The following is a 14,991-nucleotide window of genomic DNA, read 5'->3' on the forward strand; positions in this document are numbered from 1 at the left end:
CTAGATGGAGCATTGTCGTGGTGGAACCTTCAGGTTCAGACGTTGGGTGAGGCTGCTACGTATGCTTTGACATGGAATGAGCTGAAAGAGTTGATGCATAAAAAGTATTGTTATCGGGCAGAAATACAGAAGTTGGATACTGAATTTTGGAACTTGAAAATGGAAGGTCCAAAGGTGGCTGAGTATGTGCAGAGATTTCATGATTTGTCTAGAGTTGTTCCTTATTTGGTGGAACCCGAGTTTAAGCGGATAAAACGTTTGATCTAGGGATTGGCACCTCAGATACTAAGCACGGTAACAACATCCAAGCCTCCAACTATTTCTGAGGCAATTGACTTGAGTGTGGCGCTTACGGAGGAAGCAATTAGATTGGGAAAGTTTTCGATTTCTGAAACAAAGAAGAAAGAGACTCATGTGGAGTCATCTAGGGAGAACAAAAGGAAGTTCACTAATTTCAAGAAGGGCACTCGGGCGAATAACAACAACAATGCTAATAAAATAAGGGACACTAATCAGCCAGCTGAGGCATAGACTGGCGCTGGGAATGCTGAGAATAAGGGAAGAGGATATATGGGTAATCTACCTAAGTGCGACAATTGCCAACGCCACCATACCGGACGATGCAGGTATGGAAAATGTGATAATTGTGGCTAAGTGGGGCATGCTAAGGAGACGTGTTGGCATGGTGCTAGACGTGGAAATGGAGGTCAAGGTGGTAATGGAAACTGCGGTGGGTATGGAAATCAGACGGGAAATCGAAACCAGGGAGGAAATGGTAATTTTGGTGGAAACAGGAATCGTGGTGGTTTTGGAAACCAAGTTGGTAACGAAAATCGTGGAGGAAACAACAACAACAACTATCAGGGCAGAAACGGTAATAATCAAGGACGTGGTCAAGGTTGTTTTAACTGCGGTGATCTGGGGCATTTCAGGAAGGATTGCCCTAAGAATAATTAGGCCCGCGGAAGGGTGTTCAACATCGGGGCTAGGGAAGCACGCTAGGATCCGAACGTGGTTACTAGTACATTCCCTATTAATCAACATTACGCATCTGTGCTGTTTGATACTGGTGCTGATTATAGCTTTGTATCTCTAGAATTTAAGAATATGCTTGGTTTAGTAGCAAGTAAGTTAGATGTTTCGTACTCGATAGAATTGGCTAATGGAAAGCTAGTAGAAGCTAATGAGGTGATTAGAGGTTGTGTTATAGAGCTTGGAGAGCATGAGTTTTCGATAGATCTTCTACCAGTGGATTTGGGAAGCTTCGATGTCGTGGTTGGGATAGATTGGTTGTCTAGCAACCGTGCAAAGATTGTGTGGCATGAGAAGATCATTCGCATTCCGATGGAGAATGAAGAGACGATCGTGATTCACGGAGAGAAGCAAGATACGCCCCTGCGAATCATTAGTTGTTTGAATGCGCAAAAGTGTCTACGTAAAGGATGCATTGTCTTCTTAGCTCATGTTGTGGATAAGGAAGCTGAAGAGCCAAAGATTGAAGATATCCCTGTGGTAAGGGAATATCCTGAAATTTTCCCCGAAGACTTGCCAGGATTACCTCCTTAACGACAAGTCGAATTCCACATTGACTTGGTCCCAGGCGCCGCGCCTGTGGCTAAGGCATCTTATCGACTTGCACCTTCAGAGATGCAAGAGCTATCCGCGCAGCTTCAGGAGTTACTAGACAAGGGATTCATAAGGCCGAGCTTCTCGTCTTGGGGAGCTCCAGTGTTGTTCGTCAAGAAGAAGGATGGTAGCTTTCGAATGTGCATCGACTACCGGGAGCTGAACAAGCTAACCATCAAGAATCGGTATCCCTTGCCAATGATTGATGATTTATTCGACCAACTGCAAGGATCAAGCTACTATTCCAAGATAGATCTTCGATCGGGTTATCACCAGCTGCGGATTCAAGAGGAAAGTATACCGAAGACTGCATTCAGAACTCTTTATGGACATTACGAGTTTCTAGTGATGCCGTTTGGGTTGACCAATGCACCGACGGTATTTATGGATTTGATGAATCGGGTGTGCAAGCCATATCTCGATAAATTTGTGATCGTATTTATCGATGATATTTTGATCTATTCACGTACGAAGGAAGATCATGAACAACACCTCAGAGCTATCCTAGAGCTGCTAAAGAAGGAAGAGCTCTACGCTAAGTTTTCGAAGTGCGAGTTTTGGATACGTGAAGTGCAGTTCCTCGGTCACGTGGTGAACAAGAATGGTATTCATGTGGATCCCACAAAGATCGAGGCAATCAAGAACTTGGAAACTCCGAAGACGCCGATCGAGATCCGACAGTTTTTGGGTTTAGCAGGGTATTATCGCAGGTTCATTGAGAATTTTTCCAAGATAGCTCAATCGTTGACCTCCCTTACCCAAAAGGACAAGAAGTATGAATGGGGAGATAAGCAAGAAGAAGCTTTTCAGCTGCTCAAGAATAAGCTATGCGATGCACCTATATTATCCCTACCCGAAGGCACCGACGACTTCGTGGTATATTGTGATGCCTCGCGTCAGGGATTGGGTTATGTGCTAATGCAACGACAAAAGGTTATCGCTTATGCTTCTCGCCAAATGAAGGTCCATGAGAAGAACTATACCACGCATGATTTGGAGCTAGGCGCAGTGGTATTTGCTTTGAAGATCTGGCGACACTACCTGTATGGTACTCAATGTACTATTTTTACGGATCACAAGAGCCTTCAGCACATATTTGATCAAAAAGAGCTTAATATGAGACAACGGCGATGGGTTGAGTTGCTGAACGATTATGACTGCGAAATCAAGTATCATCCCGGAAAGGCGAATGTGGTGGCATACGCCTTAAGCCAAAAAGAAAGGATCAAGCCCATAAGGGTTCGGGCTTTAGAAATGATTATTCAGACAGATCTCACTCTGCGTATACGTGCTGCACAAAGAGAAGCTCTTAAGAAAGAGAACATTAAGGCTGGATATCTCCGAGGAATGGAGAAAAAGTTGGAGCCTAACGGGGAAGGAACCTTGTATTTCATGGGATGTATATGGGTTCCGCTTTATGGTGGTATTAAAGAGGTTATTTTCGATGAAGCTCATAAATCGAGGTACTCGATCCATCCAGGATCGAACAAGATGTACCAAGATCTGAAGGATTACTATTGGCGGCCAAGACTCAAGAGTGATGTTGCCATCTACGTTGGAAAGTGCCTAACTTGTGCCAAGGTAAAGGCCGAGTATCAGAAGCCCTCTAGACTCCTGCAACAGCCGGAACTACCCATGTGGAAGTGGGAACAGATTTCTATGGACTTCATAACAAAGTTACCCAGAACACCTACAGAACATGATACGATTTGGGTAATAGTGGACCGATTGACAAAGTCTGCGCACTTCTTACCGATTCGAGAAAAGGATAACACTGGAAAGCTGGCTGAGCTTTACCTCAGGGAGATAGTTGCATGACATGGAGTACCTATCTCGATAATTTCTGATAGAGATGGACGGTTTATGTCAAGGATTTGGCAATCCTTTTAAGAAGCTTTTGGTTCTCAGTTGACTCTGAGTACGGATTTTCACCCGTAGACGAATGGACAGAGCGAGCGAACTATTCAGACGCTGGAAGATATGCTCCGCGCTTGTGTAATGGATTTGGGTGGCAGTTGGGATACTCATCTACCTCTGGTTGAGTTTTCCTATAACAACAGCTACCATACGAGTATTCAAGCCGCACCGTTCGAAGCTCTCTATGGACGTAAATGCCGCTCACTGTTGTGTTGGGAAGATGTAACGCCCGTCTTTTAAATCAGGATTTTATTAATAAGATACACATTTTATATGCTAAAATGTGACTTTACAAAAAGATAAACTTGATATGCTAACATTCCCATAGTTTACAACATTTCAAAAAGTACATGTTTATAAATGTTTACATAATTCACTTTTAGCAAACAACTCCAGATTTGACGCGGAAGCTTCATTTAGCGTGTGTTCGGTTCTTGCTCGCCACTTGATCTTCATCCGGGCACTCTTGACATTCACCTATGATCAAAACCAACTTAAAAGTTAGTTTTGATAGTTAAATAACAAGTTTAAACAAGTTATGTGGGTCAAACAAACAAAATTAGACAATTTTGGGATTCAGGGGGGGCTAGACGCCCCACCTAGCCCCTTTTTTGACAGCAAGTTCCTTTATTGTTGCTACACTTTGCCCAGCTACGAAAATTCACCAAATATTAACTTAGAACTTGCATAACTTTCACTATACAAGTCTGTTTTACGCGATTCTTTTTCCTACGCGTTCGTAATTAAATTCTCCATCATATGGAGTTAAAATCCAACATCCGGATTAACAAAATTTAAGACTTTTAAGTCTTCGGCTTATTACCCTTTTTACCAAAATTTTGACCCGTTTGTGATTTTATCAAACAAACATGTTTATTTGATCTTTAAACTCAGGAACTTCATAATTTCAATATCTCCTATCATATTAGGCTCAAAATCACGGGTTTATATACCTTCTTTAACCCGTTTTAACTTAGAAGCTTATTTTGACCCGTTAAGGGTATTTAAGTATATTTTAAACACGATTCGCTTTCATTTGTATCTAGCTTTATATTTCCACATTTCTTACCAAGTAATCTTCCACCACAACTATAGTTGTGGTGGATTTAATGTGGAGACCCATATATTCCGAGTTTTATCCCTCGGACTATCATTTTACGGCCTAGACCCATATTGAGTCATTTGACCCAAGATTTAGCCTTTTCACTCTTTATACTTATTCAAAGTATTTGCTTGACCATATAACTTGTTTTTAAACAACTCTTAAGGTTCATTTGCTCGATTTTGCTTACGAGGGCGTTTTGGTCATCTTAAATCCTTTCTTTACAACAAAGACTTTTCATGTCGTAATTGACCAAAATTCCACTTTTTAAACTAGGATCTTGTTTAAATAGCCATCATGTTTTTAAAACACATTGACTATAACTTAAATCATTCGGTTTATTTAAAAGATAACCAAATGTCCATTTTAACTTTTTTAGCCCTCATTAAACTTCAAGTTCTAATAATGAATTGACCAAATACACATACCTGGCTCGAATCAATATATTGATTCGTTTTAATACCTTGCCTTAGTAGCCGCTAAGCGATGGCGATGTACATATCCATATGGTATTTATTTCTATGATCATATAGCTCAACAAACCATTAGTCGATATTGTCAAAGGGTGATAATTTCACCTTTTGACCCGTTTGGTCTAGAGGACCATGAGACTCTATGAGATGATATTTATTACCATCTTATCCATATGACTAACTCCGGTTTACACCGTATAGTCGTTTTACTTGTAAATTATCTATTGATTTCTTTGACCCATTATAACCCATGTTATAACGTGTCTTTCCCCAATTTAACGGTTATTGTCAACAAGTGACCAAGGTACCATTTTACCCTTATTATTTGCAATGGTTTACCTTATAAGGTAACCATTTAAAAACTCGTTATCTTTTAGTCATTTCATGACTAATTAACCGCATTAGCTCCTTTTTATCCATTAAACAGGATTTATGACCATTGTCTTTTGTTCCAGACTGCACTTGCCGTGTCGGAACATCAAAGATTAAAACAAGACTTACTATTCACGACCTATCAAACCAATAGGTATTAGATAATTAGAGTGTAAGATTTACTTACCTTGTATCCGGATTATGCTCTTTTCCGCGTATACGATCCGTTTGACCCGCTTCTTTCCCCAAGCCTCCATCTAGCTTGTCAAGAGTCAAACTAGCATCATAATTCGTATGATGGTTAGATTAGTCATCATTATTATGACTATTTCATCTTACGGATCTTATGTCGAAACTTCTATTCGACTTCATCATAGGTTTGTTTGACTTTCTAAAGTTAACTACCTTTAATCATATAATATGCATGATTAAGGCAAATCAACATTATGATTAGGACCCGTTTTATCCCATATCTCATGTAATTAGTCAAGCTTGCCAATTACGCGTTTCACTTGAATTTCAACACTTTACTTCTCATTTAGGCATTTTAACAAACACCTAATGGGCATAATTCTACACATTTGCTAACTAGTTCATAACTAGTCATTTTTACCAAGATTAACATCAAAATTCAACCACTATCACTTATGATCAAATACTCAAACTTGCAAATTGTTTAAGTATTTCCTGATTACTTAACATGCATGATGATTCTAATCATAATCATATCATCGAATCCATCTTATGACTATTACCCACTTAGCCTAGTGTGGGAATTCATTCAATCATTCAATTCATATCATGTTATGCATGATTTTCACTTAGGGTTTTGTTACTAAACATGTATACATCACTAATCCAGTCCTAATTTCTACGATTCATACCAAAATCGCATATAGTGATGTTCATCCAATTTTTACAACTTCATGTAACAACAAAATTTTACATACCTCTTGATCCCCTCGACTTGGTGATCATTTGTATGTATTCGTGCCTTTGATTCGAGCCCGATTTAGCCTTCAATTTGATTGATTTTGTGTATGCTAGGGTTCAATGTAGAGAACCCCTTTTTCTCCTGTGAAAATCTCGACCAGAACACACACTATAGTGTGTGTTGTGGTGTTTTATTTTTAATAAATTAAAAACCATTTAAGTTCTTTGTCAACTTTGGTCCCTCCACTTATTCAAGTTTTATAAAGGGTGTTTTAACCAAGTTTTCTTATTATTCTTAAAACACTTAACTAACTAGGTTGATATTCCTAGTTACTTTGTGGGTCTCGGGAGTTATAACCCGGTTTATTTTAAGTCCCGTTAACTCGGGCTCTTATAAACTCAATTCCTTAAAACTTTGATTCGCTTGTATTTGATATTAGGATTTCTTATTTAAATCCAAATATTTACCGGGTTATTTTTACTACTAACGGTATTTTACCCGTCTTTTAGTATTAACGGAGCTTGATTACCAAACCCGTTTTCGGGGCGTTACAAGTCTACCCCCCTTAAAGAGGTTTCGTCCTCGAAACCTTTTCTTACATAATTCATTGAGTTTAAACTCAATGTATTTGAGCTGAGAAATCTTTTAAACATTACTTATACTTTTAACCAATTGTTAATATTACCAGAAAAGTATGGTAACATCTTTTTGGTTACTAATTGTCTACGTATCTCATACGACATAGTGCAACTCGAAATAACGTAATCTCGTTATTTCCACTAGTTTAGTTAACTTAGCGATATTCATTACTTTCATATACTATCGAATTCTTTATGAATCCGTTACTTTGACCCGTTTAAAGGTCTTTAGTGAAATCTTTCACTTTTAGCAACAAATTCTTTTGTTTTCAAATTTATTTATTCGGTTCAGTTATACCGATCCACCGCTTCCAAGCAAACCAAATTTCTTGATTTGAATTGCTGACCTTAACCGATCTCATTAACTAGACTTATTAGTCCAGATACTTTTTACCGCTCGCTTGGTTATAATGTGATTCTACTTCACATTGCATTTCTTGACCGTGATCGTGTCACATCATGTTTAATTTATATCAACCTTTCATTTTCGAAAATATCACTTTTCGAATATATCGTCTTGCGCCTATCAGTTCAAGACTTGTATCTTTCATGCTTACTATTATTTGATTTGCATATATTCTTATTTGGTTATGTCCCATTACCGGGCTCATTACTCTTTTGCTTTTAACGTTACCATTATCGCGCTTGCGTTTACTCATGTCGTCCGGCATGATATTATATTCGACCCGTTCAACTTAAAAATAGTTGAACATAATTTATTCAAAATTTCTAATTACATTATCTTTTCGTCTTTTAGTTATGACTCAAAACCCGAGTCTTTTAACCTTCCATCCGAGTTCCCGTTTCTCGGTCTACGCATGTGTTAAATTCTTACCCATCAACCGGGTGTTTTACCGAAGTCGTTATTATTGCAACCCTCCCGGTATGCATTAAGACCTTGCTTCATTTTTATATTCCGACTTTATCCTCGAGTTTGACGTTTTACAACAACGGCCCGTTAAGAGGCATATTTGCATTTTCCGGGTTCGAGTGTAAGTACACTCCCTCCCAATGCATATCCTAATCATTTTACATGTTTGCATTCTCCGGGTTCGAGTGTAAGTACACCCCCTCCCAGTGCGTACCTTAATCGCTTTACATGTTTGCATTCTCTGGGTTCGAGTGTAAGTACACCCCCTCCCAGTGCATATCTTAATCGTTTTACAAGTTTGCATTCTCTGGGTTCGAGTGTAAGTACACCCCCTCCCAGTGCATATCTTAATCGTTTTACATGTTTGCATTCTCTGGGTTCGAGTGTAAGTACACCCCCTCCCAGTGCATATCTTAATCGTTTTACATGTTTACATTCTCCGGTTTCGAGTGTAAGCACACCCCCTCCAAGTGCATATCTTAATTGTTTTACATGTTTACATTCTCCGGGTTCGAGTGTAAATACACCCCCTCCCAATGCGTACCGTAATCGTTTTACATGTTTACATTCTCCGGGTTCGAGTGTAAATACACCCCCTCCCAATGCGTACCGTAATCATTTTACATGTTTCTTTATCCCTTCCCTCGGGCTCATTATCCTAATATAATACGCTTCTGTCACTCGGCTGTGCGTTTACACTATTATCAAATATTTTTCTTATCTGATTCATTTGGGTACTTTTTAATTTGTCCCGCTCACCCCGTCCTTACTACATTGGATGTAAGCATGTCAATTATAAAAAGTTCATGGTACCACGTGCTCACCACTTACTTGGCCAGAGTAAGCGATCAATACCTGGTATACATGACCTTTTTATAATTTTCACTTTACACCCCATTTAAGTAATGTCTCTATTTGTTTCTCTTGGAAACAATATCCCGGATAGGTTTTCTATTCGGGGTTTTCCAAGTTTTCAGTCTACATATGCAACTTTCAATCTCTACGTATTTGTTGCATATTACTATTTGTGCAATTTAAATTTAAAATGTGCACCTGGTAATGCTTGCTCTAACGAGCTTCTCTTGCCATTAGCCTTGTTCGCGATCGCTACGCGATTTGGGTCCTTGATGAGCATACTCTTTGGACCGTTCCTCTATCAGATCCGCGATTTGTTAAACTCTCGCTATCTTCATATGCGAGTGTCCTTTAACTAAAGCATTTTCAAGAGTTAATAATATCAACTTCAATAATCACCCGTATTATAATACAAGGCTTTTTCTACTATACGCGTCAACGCGCGTAATTTCGTCAACTATTTCAATCATGTAAATGAGGGTAACATGTATTACACGATAACCCTATGTGTTGTTTACAACACTTTAGCATGCTAAACTATACATGTACTTACCGGATTTGCGATCAAGCCTCGAACCGAACACACTTTATTCTTTAACCATGAGCTCTGATACCAACTTGTAACGCCCGTCTTTTAAATCAGGATTTTATTAATAAGATACACATTTTATATGCTAAAATGTGACTTTACAAAAATATAAACTTGATATGCTAACATTCCCATAGTTTACAACATTTCAAAAAGTACATGTTTATAAATGTTTACATAATTCACTTTTAGCAAACAACTCCAGATTTGACGCGGAAGCTTCATTTAGCGTGTGTTTGGTTCTTGCTCGCCACTTGATCTTCATCCGGGCACTCTTGACATTCACCTATGATCAAAACTAACTTAAAAGTTAGTTTTGATAGTTAAATAACAAGTTTAAACAAGTTATGTGGGATAAACAAACAAAATTAGACAATTTTGGGATTCAGGGGGGGCTAGACGCCTCACCTAGCCCCTTTTTTGACAGCAAGTTCCTTTATTGTTGCTGCACTTTGCCCAGCTACGAAAATTCACCAAATATTAACTTAGAACTTGCATAACTTTCACTATACAAGTCTGTTTTACGCGATTCTTTTTCCTACGCGTTCGTAATTAAATTCTCCATCATATGGAGTTAAAATCCAACATCCGGATTAACAAAATTTAATTAAGTCTTCGGCTTATTACCCTTTTTACCAAAATTTTGACCAGTTTGTGATTTTATCAAACAAACATGTTTATTTGATCTTTAAACTCATAGACTTCATAATTTCAATATCTCCTATCATATTAGGCTCAAAATCACGGGCTTATATACCTTCTTTAACCCGTTTTGACTTAGAAGCTTATTTTGACCCGTTAAGGGTATTTAAGTATATTTTAAACACGATTCGCTTTCATTTGTATCTAGCTTTATATTTCTACATTTCTTACCAAGTAATCTTCCACCACAACTATAGTTGTGGTGGATTTAATGTGGAGATCCATATATTCCGAGTTTTATCCCTCGGACTATCATTTTACGGCAAAGACCCATATTGAGTCATTTGACCCAAGATTTACCCTTTTCACTCTTTATACTTATTAATAGTATTTGCTTGATCATATAACTTGTTTTTAAACAACTCTTAAGGTTCATTTGCTCGATTTTGCTTACGAGGGCGTTTTGGTCATCTTAAATCCTTTCTTTACAACAAAGACTTTTCATGTCGTAATTGACCAAAATTCCACTTTTTAAACTAGGATCTTGTTAAATAGCCATCATGTTTTTAAAACACAATGACTATAACTTAAATCATTCGGTTTATTTAAAAGATAACCAAATGTCCATTTTAACTTGTTTTGCCCTCATTAAACTTCAAGTTCTAATAATGAATTGACCAAATATACATACCTGGCTCGAATCAATATATTGATTCGTTTTAATACCTTGCCTTAGTAGCCGCTAAGCGATGGCGATGTACATATCCATCTGGTATTTATTTCTATGATCATATAGCTCAACAAACCATTAGTCGATATTGTCAAAGGGTGATAATTTCACCTTTTGACCCGTTTGGTCTAGAGGACCATGAGACTCTATGAGATGATATTTATTACCATCTTATCCATATGACTAACTCCGGTTTACACCGTATAGTCATTTTACTTGTAAATCATCTATTGATTTCTTTGACCCATTATAACCCATGCTATAACGTGTCTTTCCCCAATTTAACGGTTATTATCAACAAGTGACCAAGGTACCATTTTACCCTTATTATTTGCAATGGTTTACCTTATAAGGTAACCATTTAAAAACTCGTTATCTTTTAGTCATTTCATGACTAATTAACCGCATTAGCTCCTTTTTATCCATTAAACAGGATTTATGACCATTGTCTTTTGTTCCGGACTGCACTTGTCGTGTCGGAACATCATAGATTAAAACAAGACTTACTATTCACGACCTATCAAGCCAATAGGTATTAGATAATTAGAGTGTAAGCTTTACTTACCTTGTATCCGGATTATGCTCTTTTTCGCGTATATGATCCGTTTGACCCGCTTCTTTCCCCAAGCCTCCATCTAGCTTGCCAAGAGTCAAACTAGCATCATAATTCGTAAGATGGTTAGATTAGTCATCATTATTATGACTATTTCATCTTACGGATCTTATGTCGAAACTTCTATTCGACTTCATCATAGGTTTGTTTGACTTTCTAAAGTCAAACTACCTTTAATCATATAATATGCATGATTAAGGCAAATCAACATTATGATTAGGGCCCGTTTTATCCCATATCTCATGTAATTAGTCAAGCTTGCCAATTACGCGTTTCACTTGAATTTCAACACTTTACTTCTCATTTAGGCATTTTAACAAACACCTAATGGGCATAATTCTACACATTTGCTAACTAGTTCATAACTAGTCATTTTTACCAAGATTAACATCAAAATTCAACCACTATCACTTATGATCAAATACTCAAACTTGCAAATTTTTTAAGTATTTCCTGATTACTTAACATGCATGATGATTCTAATCATAATCATATCATCGAATCCATCATATGAATAATACCCACTTAGCCTAGTGTGGGAATTCATTCAATCATTCAATTCATATCATGTTATGCATGATTTTCACTTAGGGTTTTGTTACTAAACATGTATACATCACTAATTCAGTCCTAATTTCTACGATTCATACCAAAATCGCATATAGTGATGTTCATCCAATTTTTACAACTTCATGTAACAACAAAATTTTACATACATCTTGATCCCCTCGACTTCGTGATCATTTGTATGTATTCGTGCCTTTGATTCGAGCCCGATTTGGCCTTCCATTTGATTGATTTTGTGTATGCTAGGGTTCAATGTAGAGAACCCCTTTTTCTCCTGTGGAAATCTCGACCAGAACACACACTATAGTGTGTGTTGTGGTGTTTTATTTTTAATAAATTAAAAACCATTTAAGTTCTTTGTCAACTTTGGTCCCTCCACTTATTCAAGTTTTATAAAGGGTGTTTTAACCAAGTTTTCTTATTATTCTTAAAACACTTAACTAACTAGGTTGATATTCCTAGTTACTTTGTGGGTCTCGGGAGTTATAACCCGGTTTATTTTAAGTCCCGTTAACTCGGGCTCTTATAAACTCAATTCCTTAAAACTTTGATACGCTTGTATTTAATATTAGGATTTCTTATTTAAATACAAATATTTACCGGGTTATTTTTACTACTAACGGTATTTTACCCGTCTTTTAGTATTAACGGAGCTTGATTACCAAACCCGTTTTCAGGGTGTTACCCAGATGCTGGTGATAGACAAATGGTTGGCCCCGAACTGGTCCAAGAGACGACTGATAAGATCATGCAGATCCGAGAGCGCATCAAGGCGGCTCGTAATCGACAAAAGAGTTATGCGGATCAAAGATGAAAACCCTTGGAATTCGAATTAGGAGATATGGTTTTGCTAAAAGTCTCACCTTGGAAAGGGGTAGCACGCTTTGGGAAACGTGGCAAGTTAAACTCACGTTACATAGGACCATTCAGGATATTGGAAAGGGTTGGTACCGTAGCGTACAAGTTGGAGCTACCAGAGGAATTAAACGGTGATCACGATACATTTCATGCATCAAATCTGAAGAAAAGTCCAACTCAAGAGACTGTTATCATCCCTGAAGAACCCGTTGAGGTTACAGATTGGAAAGTTAACAAGACTCAGAGGAGTAGTGTAAAGCTTGTCAAGGTTCGTTGGAACTCGTGTCATGGCCTAGAGTTTACTTGGGAGCGTGAAGATCGTATGAAAGCAAAGTACCCACATTTATTCCCAAACTCCCCTACAACTGATAGCGCAGTCTAAAATTTCGGGACGAAATTTTCCTAATGGGGAGAGAATGTGACATTTGTCAAATTTCCATGAATTTAAATTTCCTAACAGTAATTAGTGCTTTAATGACTGTGCTGATTTAGATTAATGACGTGAATGCTTTCTGATTATTGTCATAATACATACATGTGCATCACATATTGCATAATGTCATATCATTATTGCACGCAACACTTTATTGATTCAAATGATGCACGAAACAAAGCTAGCACAGTTATCAGACAAATCAGAAATACTGCCGGGAGTTCAGTACTTAGACAGACATGGTATTGGGACACAGAATGAGCCAGAAACCAAGAGTTACACTAGTATAGTGTGTAGGAAAGTAAGGATCATAAAACTGCCTTCCTAGTGATAGTTTAAGTGCCGAAAAGTGCCTAAAACTCACCCAAACTGCAGAATTCTGCATAATTCAGCAAAAATCAGCATTTAAACAACTAAATATTATGCAGAATTATGGTTTAATGGTCCAGAATACTTCCCTAAGTGTCGGGAATCAAAACTGTCACAAAAGGTAACATAAAGCACACTTAGCTGCGTAGTTTACCACCTTAACGAACCGATAACCAACCGAACACTACCCGAAACACTAAATTTTCACTAGAAGCTTTGTTTTATCATTTCCGAGCTAGTTATGGTCCCCGAACACCATAACACATTATACAACAACATAACAACTAAATACACAAACTAAACATTTAGATTTCAACCAATTAACTTAACTAACCATTGAAACCAAACCATACCCCCCCCCCTCATGTATACGGTTTCAAGGGTGGCCCCCACCCTTGATTTTATTTGTTTATTTTACTAGATGATGTCTATTTCTTTTGCAACATAATACACCTTGGATTAAGTCTTGTTGGAAGATTATATATGTGACCACAAGTCCTTCATACTTCATTTTCTCACCACACTTCACTTTCACCTCTCCCTTTCCTCTCCTCCATTCTCAGCCGAGAACAAGACCCACCACTACCATCATCTTCATCTCATCTTTATCCAATTTCAAGTGATCATAAGTGTTTTTCTTGAATGATGAAGTATGAAACATGTTATTAGTCATGCACATGGATGATTTCAAAACTAGTTTTCTCAAGAAACTAAGTTAAATTACAAGATTTACAAAAACATGAGTTTTAAAGAAACCAATCACATTTTTAGTGATTAATCAAGTGTAGAAACATGATGATGACAAGAAAAATTCAAGGAGAAATATTTTGTAGAAAATCAATTTACAAGTTGTGAAAGACTAATTTTCTCAAGAATGATGTTTTTAAACAAATAACCACACTTTAAAGGGTAACTAAGTCTACTAATTAACATGGTAAGTTACTACAAGTTTTTACAAAAATTTCAAGTTCATGAAGTAGTGTAAATGGCATGATTTTGGCTTATGGTAAGTGTTGTTTGATTTGTTGATGAATTGTGATAATTTTAGAAGAAAATGATATGCTTTGAAAGCATGGAAACCTCCATTTTAAGGGGAAACTATGGCAAAATTTTTCTAGAAATTAAACACTTAGAAAAATATTTTTAAACAAGTGTATAGAAGTGTATTTTAACCATGATTTTTCATGTAAAAAGTTGCCATAATTTTTGTTATAAAAATTTCAAATATTGGAGGTTGGTTTTTAATAATTAAAAGTGATAAATATGTATTTAGGAAAATATATATTTAGATGTCACAAACTGGGTAATTACTTTTATATTATGTGTATTAGTTATATTATTTTAGAACTTGAAATAATATAACTCACCAAAATACCAAGAATACAATATAAAATATTACCAA

At 37.1% G+C, this 14,991-nt stretch overlaps 1 long non-coding RNA gene across 1 annotated transcript; it reads right to left on the reverse strand.

Moving 5' to 3' along the window:
* Positions 1-3,861: 3,861 nt before the first annotated feature.
* On the reverse strand, positions 3,862-6,597 carry LOC118485576. The gene is made up of 3 exons (XR_004876727.1): positions 6,441-6,597; positions 5,678-5,767; positions 3,862-4,020 (listed from the first exon to the last, which is right to left on the reverse strand). It is a non-coding gene; the product is annotated as an uncharacterized LOC118485576 (long non-coding RNA).
* Between the last annotated feature and the right edge of the window lie 8,394 nt (positions 6,598-14,991).

The sequence above is a fragment of the Helianthus annuus genome, chromosome 13 (genome assembly GCF_002127325.2).
Source record: "Helianthus annuus cultivar XRQ/B chromosome 13, HanXRQr2.0-SUNRISE, whole genome shotgun sequence".
Classification (NCBI taxonomy): Eukaryota; Viridiplantae; Streptophyta; class Magnoliopsida; order Asterales; family Asteraceae; genus Helianthus; species Helianthus annuus.